At 50.3% G+C, this 9,184-nt stretch overlaps 1 protein-coding gene across 1 annotated transcript in view; it reads left to right on the top strand.

Moving 5' to 3' along the window:
* Window positions 1-423: 423 nt before the first annotated feature.
* Window positions 424-9,184, top strand: part of MAP3K14 (mitogen-activated protein kinase kinase kinase 14) — a 40,972-nt gene continuing 32,211 nt past the window's right edge. The window contains exon 1 of the mRNA XM_046674841.1: window positions 424-565. The gene's annotated coding sequence lies outside the window, so the exon portion shown is untranslated. The remainder of the gene's footprint in view (window positions 566-9,184) is intronic.

Genomic DNA, 9,184 nt, shown 5'->3' with positions numbered 1-9,184 from the left:
GTCCCAAAGATAACCGAAGTTCGAGGCCGGGGAGTGCCCACGCATGCGCACACTCGGCCTTCCTTCCCGTAACCTCCAGAAGAACGCAACCCGTAAAAAGACTGCCAGAAGCCGAGGGCGCATGTGCGGCTACACCGACACCCAGGCCGCCTCCGCCTTCTGTCAATCCGTCCGCCCAGCAATCTCTCCTCTATAAACACCGTCCGGAAGTAGTGCCCATTTCTGGAAACGAGACCTCGTTAACCAATCGTTGCCAGGGGCGGTACGACAGGACTAGCCGGGACGCGCCGTCTCATTGGCTGCGTTGGAGGAGTGGGCGGGGCCAAGGGTCGAGGTGCGGCCAAAGCGAGGAGGCGCGAAGCCAGGCAAATCTGCGGCCGCCGGCGGAGGCGTGGCCCCGGGGGTGGCCGGGAAGGCGGTGAGGGGCGGGGCCCGAGGCCGGGGCGGAGCGGCAGTGGGGCGGGACGACCGTGGGCCCAGAGAGCAGCGGTCGGCCACCGGCGGCGGGAGATCGCGGGTGAGGGAAGCGCGACGCTCGCTGGTTAGGGAGATCGGCGCTCGGCCGGTAGGTGACTGGGCGGGACCCCGGGGCCCCGAGCAGGGAGCAGCGGGGATGGGTCGCCCCTCAGCCCGGGGTCGGGCTGCGGCCTTGCCCGCCGCCCCAGAATGGGGGGGGTCGGCGTCGCGGCCGGTCGGACCCACTCGCGCTCAAGCCCTCGGCGCTGGTGGCCGCGGCGCCCTCACGCGCGCTGCCGGGGCCACGGTCGCACGCCATGCTCGCCGCAGCCCCGCAGGCCACACGCTCTCCCGGAGGGCGCGCAGGGGCGCCCTGCTTCCCCTTCCCCGACATCCCCATTCCCCGGCGCTCCCAACCCCACCGGCAGGCCTGCCCCTGCTGCTCCGTTCCCCGGCTGCCCCCAGGAGCGGGGCTTGTCTCGGCACCGGGCGGAAGGTGTCTAGTGCTCAAGTGCGTCCGGTCCATGCGCCCTTCCACCTGCCCTGGCAGTGAAACCCTCTGGCCTTGCCTGGGAAGTTCTCGGGTCATACCCCGAGGCAGGGAGAAGGAGCAGATCCTGCCCTTGACACCCAGCCGGGCACTGGTGGCCACTCGCAGCATCCTCTTGCTTCCCCTGACCCCGCTGTAATTCTTCAGTCCGCTCCACTCAGGACTGTCCATGTCTGCTCAGATATAATATTCCCACCCTGGAAGCCCATCGTGACCCCGGCAGCCTGCCGCTACGGGGCACCAGGCAGAAAGAGGCCACTTGTACAGCGCAGAGTCCCACCTGCTCAGGAGCCTCCTTGATGCTGAGTAACTTCAGAAAAAGCGTTTCCTTCTTACTGAAGTTAAAATGTTGCTCTCAGTCCTGAAGGGTGGACTGGGGAATGAGAGTGGGGAGGAGAGGATGAGTGGAGAAAAGGTCCAGAAATCAGTGGTGTAAATGGCAAAATTATTGTTGTTAACTGGAGGCAGTGGACACCAGTGAGTTGGTTAAGGGCTCTAAAAGCACGTAAAGTTAAAAGATGAGAGGTGGGGCCTAATACAAAATAGCAGTCTGAAGTTTATTCCAGGAAAAATGTTGAAAACCCCTTGACTAGAAACGTGGTCTTTCTGAAAGATTAGAAAGAGATAGCATCTTAACATTAGTGATGTGTTTTTTACTTAGTGTCTTCATACCTGTCTGTGTGATAAGATAGATAATAGTGTCCTATTTTATAGGTGAGGCACCTGAGGCACATGAGGGGGAGGTATTTATCTTGCCTAAGGCCTCATAGCTGGGACTCAGGATGAGGACTCCAGCCTGGGTCACTGGAGTCTTGCCCAGGCTCCTTCCCCTGGACCAGGACCACATTATGGGACTTAGATGCAGGAAGGAGGGAGAAGTGTTTGGTGTGGTGTTTATGCTCTTAACGTGAGAGGACAGGTGCTGTCTTGCTTACAATGTGTTCGGGTTTACTCTTGGTGTTTTTGAAGTGATGTCAAAGTCAGTTCTTTCGGTGCAGCGATGCCAGACCTCTAAGTTTTTCAAGACACCTTTAGGACATCCTCATTTATTTTGAAGGGTGTGGTGAACTTCTCAGAAGGTCTCAAAATAAAAGTAGTAGTCTCTGACTTTAATTTTAGAAATACGTACCCAGGTATATGTTCCAGCATTTTTGTGAAATCGGACAGCAGTAAGCTGCCAAGCTTTAGATCATCTTCTGACCGTTTTCAGATTATAAGAAGCAGTTGTGAAGGGGTTTTTTTGCCCCTGGTATTGCCTGTTAGAGTTTGTGGGAGCGGCACCCCAGACAGAGACCCTGCCAAATGAGCCTTCATCTATTAAACAAAAATGTCTGGTTGGCCGTTTCGCCTCAACAGATGGAGGTCTGGTTCCTCATTTTGGTTCTCCTGTTGAACACTGACTCCTTTGTGATCCGCTTGGAGTGTTTGTGTATCATTTAATGTTCGGAAGTAGGCTTCCCCTTATTGGTTGGTTGTCCAACTCCAGGCAAGTGTTGTGACTTTTTGGTGCGTGACAACAGTCCATCCTGGCCAGGGGCTGGCGAGAGATCTGTAGAGATGTGAAATAGGTAAAGCTTCACCCAGGGTTATTTTCTTCGTTGTTGGCACCCTCTTAAGAGTGTCCTATCACTTTGACCCGTGAAGTCACTTTTAATTTCCTATTTTTTTTCCTGTCTCAATGGACGGCACCTGAGCTTTCCTAACAGGCCTGCCTGCCTTGATGAAGAGCTGACAGATTCATGGTGGTTGGCTTGACAGATGTTCTTTCTGGGAGGATAGTTAAGAAATCTTAAAACTGAATTCAGTCCTAAATTAAAAGTGTAAGTCAGCTCGATACACATATAGGCAGCATATTTGTACCAATGGCTTTTATCATCTCAAAGCTGTTTTTTTTTTTTCCTGGCAAAAGGTTAAAATGCAACTAAAATTCTGCTTTCATGATTAATAAGTCACTACCGCAGTTGTGTCTGATGCTTCCTGTTTGCCCCATTTTTGTATTTCAGTTAAACTGGAAACATCTGAGCATTATGGGCACTTTTGATGGCACCAGTGTGAAATTGGCGGGAAGGGGGGCAATTCCTGTCAGTGGATTTGGGAAACTCTAAGGATAAGCCAGCCCCTCTGTCCTCTGCACACCGCGATCCCCAGGAAGGGAAAGGAGTGGGGGTTGAGCATCTGCAAGGGGAGGGTGAGCATTTAAAGTGATGCACGTGTGAAGGCTTCGCGTGTGCTTGGTGATGCTGACTGAAATGTTGAAAGCAGTCAATCAGAAATGGAAGGCCAAATATAGGGCAAACTGTGTAGTAAGACACTTCAGTTGAGCTGAGCGAGACATTGAAGTATGTCAGATGTGGGGTCTTTAGTTCTGGGTTTGTCTTACTACCTGAGTGACAATGCAGAGAAAAGTCAATTTTCCTCAGTGGCCTGTGTGCCCTTCTTTGTATTTCTAGGTTAAAAGATGCTCTTCCCTTCTTGTTGTTTTACATCCTTTAATCTCTTATCCTCCTGATATAAATCCCTTGAAATTATATGGCATCAAGAGTAATGGTACTTTGTAGCCATTTTTTTCTGTTTCTCACTATGTTTGTATAAAGAAAGGCAGGGACGAAGATCAGGAAAGTGAAGGCTAGTAAGGAGAAATGAAGTGGACGAGGTTACTCAGGAAATCAGTGTCATGCCCAGAATCTAAACCCACGTTTCTTGACATCTAGTTCACTGTTTTTTCTACTAACTTACTCATGAGAGGATAAGTTGGGTATTTTTCCCCAAAAACACATCAATTTTGAATGTTACTAAATCAAGGTAGCTGTATTTAACAATCTATTTATGTTACTTATTAATTAATATTAATATGTATTGTTAGAATTGATTATTAATTAATACTGATTATTTGTAATAATTATTAATAAAGGCTGAAAGATCAATGGCATATCCTCTGGGTGGGTCTGCTTTTCCCCATTTCACAGATGCAGGAATGAAGGCAGAGTGGTCAAGTGGTTTGCTCAGAGCCGTAGAGCAAGGCCCTGGTGTCTCCAGGCCAAATGTGGGGGTTTAGGCTGTCAGGTCAGACAGACCTGGGTCAGGGCCCGGTCTGCCACTGTCTGCCTGTGTGACCTCAGGCAAATCACTTCACTTCTCTAAGCATCGGGCGCCTCATCTGTGAATGGGATCAGAAATACTTCATGGGGTTATTCTGAGTAGGAAATAAGAGGGTATATGGAAAATGCTGAGCACAGTGCCTGGCACACTGTAAGGCACAGAACACGAAGGCTGGCGGTGGTGGTGGTGGGAGTTGGAGTAATAGCAGTGGTGGTAGTTGCCGTTTACCACACTGACTGGACCTGTTTTCTGTAAGATGATGTCAGGAAGGGTCAGACTGCCTGAGAGGGTAGAGTCATTTTCTCATTAAGACCTCCAGGGGACGTTTCTTCTGTCTAGCGGTTTTTGCTGTCAGCTTCTCCCTGTCTTACACTAAATACTGTCTTCACCACCCTCCAGATGAGCCTAAAAAGGCCCAGGAGGCCCTGCCTGACCAGAGTTGGCGATCCTAAACCCTGGGCACTCTCAGCCCTCCCAGGACTCTGAGCCAGAGGCAGAGCTGGGCCTTTCTAGGGCTCCTTGTGTCTGCCATGTGGTGAAGTGGGTCCCCGCCTTAACTCTGGAGGTGAAAAAAAGGAAAATCCTTTGTAGAATATAACTCATCAAAGACTTTTTCTTCTTTGTTTGGGGGACTATGGGGGAAATTTTGGTTCTGTGGGATGAGGTTCCCACCGCCACGTGGCACGCGTGGCTCACCATCCTTTCCTCTTATAAATGTCTTTGTCAGCTATCACCAATACCATGTTTGGGGGCCATGGATCTACAGTCAGGGACTTGCAGATTTCCCTTTAAATCATACAAGAAAAAAAAAGTTTCACATTACATTTTAAATTCTTTTTTCCCCTTCTTAATACAAAACAAAAATACAGGCTCCCATAGGCTGACGTTCCCTTTAAATAACATTTTGTTTTCTCTTGGGGAAGCTGTCTTGATGGCCAAAGAGTCATTTCTAAAGTGAACCTAGTTTTTAGAAAAAATAGATCACCGGATGTCAAGCCTCATGTGGAGCTCAGTTCAGATGAAAATGAAACCAGCAGGCCTGGAGTGGCAGCTCCACACTTGACTTCAGGCTGGAGGTGAGAGGCAGAGTGTGTCTGGACCCAGCTCGATGGCTGGTTGGCCCCACAGACTGCATTTGATAGGTGCCTTAGTCATTTTCCAGGCAACTTTGCTTAGGTGAGCAGAGCACTTTCTCTGGAAGGTGAGTCACCCATGCAGGGGGTAGGTGACAGGCGATCTCTTCCCCAGCACGTTACAGAGGAAGTCTTGAGCAGACCTTGTAGAGAAGCCCTCTGCCAAAGATCACATTCATTTCAGCCCAAAGAGGCAGAGATAAGGAAGCAAACAGGAGGCTCCTGCCGCTTGCTGAGTGACAGAGAGATGGACACCCTGGCAGGGGGGTCATGTGGCCAGGGCACCGAGCCCACATCAGCAGTGTCACTGCCCTTCTGAGTCCAGCAACCTTAAGGGTGGAAAATGGCCCGCTTCCAGTTACAGTCAGCAAAGAAGCAGGAGGGAGCTTTGGCTCTAGGGAGCTGGGAAACCCCGCTGCAAAGAGTAGAGAGATAGAAGCCGTACTTTGGTGTGAAAGACCTTTTGGGGAACCCTTTTCTACCTGCCTGCCTTTTTGCCATCTGAGTTAGAGCTCTGAAGAGCTCTAGGGATTGGAAAGGCTAGATTAAACCCTGGATTTCAGGAAGCTTTGAAATCCTAAGCCTGTACCACCTCTGTAGTCTACACTTCTGGAGCCAGTGTTTGGACTCAGAAAGAAGCCGCGGAGGGAACTCCTGAGCCATCCCTTCCACTCAGTTTCTGGTTACTGTGACCTCTACAGAGCCTCTTACCACTAAAGCCATGACCAGGTGTCCATCAAGACAAAGAGTTTGTTCAGCTCTCTGTTCTAGACCAGTGCAGTTGGCGGTGAATTGACTGCTGATGGTCAGGGACATCTGTAAGCAATGTCCAGGGTCACCCACAAGGTGAACTTGACTTTATTGAAGCTGCAGGGGAAAAGCTAGTATTACCTTGCAAGTGGTCTTGTTTCCTGTAACTGTCGCAGACTCCTTCCCCAGCCCTGTCTACACACCCCATCAATCTGGACTAGCAGCAGTCACTTCAGGCGGACATGGCTAAGTGACCTTAAGCCTTAACCACTCTGTCAAGAAAGAGCTACTGGAATTACAAACCAGAAATGATCATTACTGTTTGTGCCCTCGTCTATTTTACAGAAGAGAAAATGGTGGCCCAAGAGAGCTGAGTGAGTTGCCCAAGGTCACAGGGCTAGTTAATAGCAAAATCTGAACTACAGTCCAGGCTCTTTTCACTATGCTGTGCTGCCTCTGAACAAAGGAACTGCTCTGGAGCAGGAATTGTACTTTTTAGCTAGCTCCTCCTCCATTCCCCCACCCCCATCCCACCATTCTCAGCCTTTCTGCAAGCTCTGCCAGACCTGGGAAGGGCGGAGCCAGAGCAGCAGCTGCTTTGGGTCTAAGAAAAAGTAAACAGAAAGCTTTTTATTTGACTCTGTCTTGTACCATGAGGTTCGTGTAACCATAAGGAGGTCAAGGTTGATAGGAATATACAGTTCTGGGCAGGGTTACCCGGAAGTCTCAAAGGTTGCCTGCACCTTTAGGGCACTTTCCTACCTTGCCAAGCAATATCTTATCCAAAATGGGCATTCAGTTACTATTAATGATTGATTGCAAGGGTACAAACCCGCTGGGCATCAAGAAGCTCTTCTCCATCTCTCTCCCATGAAGAGACGTGTTGCCCGTGGCACGCAGGTGGCCAGAAGAACCAGAGTAGTTGGGTGTCACTCCAACTGGATTCATCCGGCTTCTCTCAGTGAAGAGAATCTTCCTTGTGGGCAAAGCAATGATGTCATATCTGGATGGTGGCCCCTGTCAGTGCAAAGAGCTGTTGTATCCAAGATCCACTCCACACCTTCTGCTGACGTTGACATTTCCCTTTACTGGGCCAGAATTAGTCTACTGGTCAATACTAGGGATGGTGGGAGGCTTGGGAGGAAAGCAGGGCTTAGCCAGCCTCAAATGAGGATGCTGTTGCCAATTAAGATTAGAAATGAACTCCTGCGCCCAGATTGATATCGTCCAGTTCAAAAGGGTCATCTTCTCAAGGAATTGAAAGTAATGTGGGTCTCTAGGTCAGCATTTAGGAAAGGGGATGACAAAGGTGGCTCAGTAACTGCTTGCATGATACCTTCTTGGTGGGATGCAGTCAGAATACAGCCACTGTCCTGTAGCCCCTTGTGCAGGGAACTGGCTCCGTCCCCTCCAGCTCACCAGGTGATTGGAGAGTCTGGATGCCCATCTCCCAGGCCAGCCACGCTCTCAGAGCCAGCAGCACTCATCTGTTTCTCAGTAGCTTGTCCGTCGTTTTTTCACTCAGTGCATGCTTACCAGGAGTATCAAATGTGGCAGGCTCTGCTAGGTGCTAGAACATAAAAATGACAGCTGGGGTGCTGTCCTCGATGACTCACCATGGCGAGGGAGAGATGGACATGGGAGCAGATACATTACAGGTACTGAATCATGAACCATGACTGTGGGAGCTGGAGAGGAGTGGGGAATGCACCAAGGCCCTGTGGCCCTCTTTTTCCAGCTTGACCCAGCCTAGTCACACACACAGCTCCTCGGATGGGAGGAGCCCCACCTCCCCATTCTGCAGGTGTCTAGGGGGGAACACCCTCAGCATTTGTCTCATTTGGGGGCCTTGTCCTGCTTGTCAGCTTGGAATAGGAGCTTGAGAGCAATCTGGAAACCTCAGCACTATGGGGGCAAGGAGTGCATTTGCGGAGGTGTGAGCACTGTCAAGAAATGTGCTCAAGTGTAGTTCAGAGCAGAAGTAGACCCTGAGTAGCCTGCCATTAAAGACATGGCCAACTTATCCTAGCCTTCCAGGCTGGATAGAGAGGGCAGTGACCACACTGGCAAATCCCACGTGCTTGGGGCCACTCCGAGACAGATTTGTAGGCGGATAGTCCGAGGCCTGAGCTATGACAGTGCTTCCTAGTAACTAGGTTCAGCATTCCAGGAAGGCCTTTCTGGGGTTACGAGGGTGAAAGCTCTGCGAGGGCAAGGACCTTGTCTGCCTTGGTCACCATCGCATCTGCTCTGGCCAGCACAGCATCTGGAGCCTGGTAACCACTGGCTAAGTATTTGTTGTTCAGTGAAAGTACAGGACCAAAATCCACACTCCTCCTCATCCCTCCTGGCCTGGGAGAGGATGAGAGAGCCACAGGCTGTCTCATGGGTCCCCCTCCTTTACCAAGGAAATTGGTCTGAGACCCTCTGCAAATATTCCCTGTCATACCACAGGTCCCAAGCCCTTACTTCCCTTCCTGGGGGAGGACAAGAATGTGACCCTGTATTGTAAAGGGACATGTCAAACGCACCCCTGCTGCTCATGTCCTGAAGCTGGTCTCTCAGGCCAATCTGTCAAAGGGTGCGTAAGGCGGCATCTGAAACGAGGCCATGGTTAAGGTTCCACTGCCAGAGGGCAGAGCTGGACCACGAGCTTCTTTCCATTTAGCCCCATGCGTTGGAAGTCTTCTGTGGAAAGCCAAGTTGTTTGGGTTTCTTGTTTATTCTGAAGTTCCTCAAACTAGTTCCTCAATTTCAGAACCAGTCACCAGTGACAACAATGAACTTGAAGCCTCCTCCCTGATAGGGAGGCCGAGCCTATCCTTTTCCCTCTTTTCTGAATACAGGTAGACCCTGCCTGAAGCCAGTTCCACCTGTGAAAAACCAGAGTTAGGAACTGAGGAGGGGAGCAATTGTATTTCAGTGCGATTGACCATAGCCCAGGGAGCTGCTCCTTGCTCAGAATCCAATCAGAAAGGTTAAATAAGGAGAACTGTTTTGCTTGTAATGATGACCTCAAGGCTTGGCAAGATCCAGAAGTGCATTTTGACTCATCAAAGAAAGCTGGTTGTGTTTGGCATGATTTTAGTATCAAGGGCAGTTTATGGCACTGTAATCTTTGGAAATTGGTCATTATTGTATGGTACACACTGCAGCCCTCACTTAATCAGAATATTCAGTTACACAAAATACCCCA

The sequence above is a fragment of the Equus quagga genome, chromosome 11 (assembly GCF_021613505.1).
Source record: "Equus quagga isolate Etosha38 chromosome 11, UCLA_HA_Equagga_1.0, whole genome shotgun sequence".
NCBI lineage: Eukaryota > Metazoa > Chordata > Mammalia > Perissodactyla > Equidae > Equus > Equus quagga.
The sequence above is the reverse complement of the archived record's forward strand: the minus strand, read 5'-3'. Positions and strand labels throughout refer to the sequence as shown.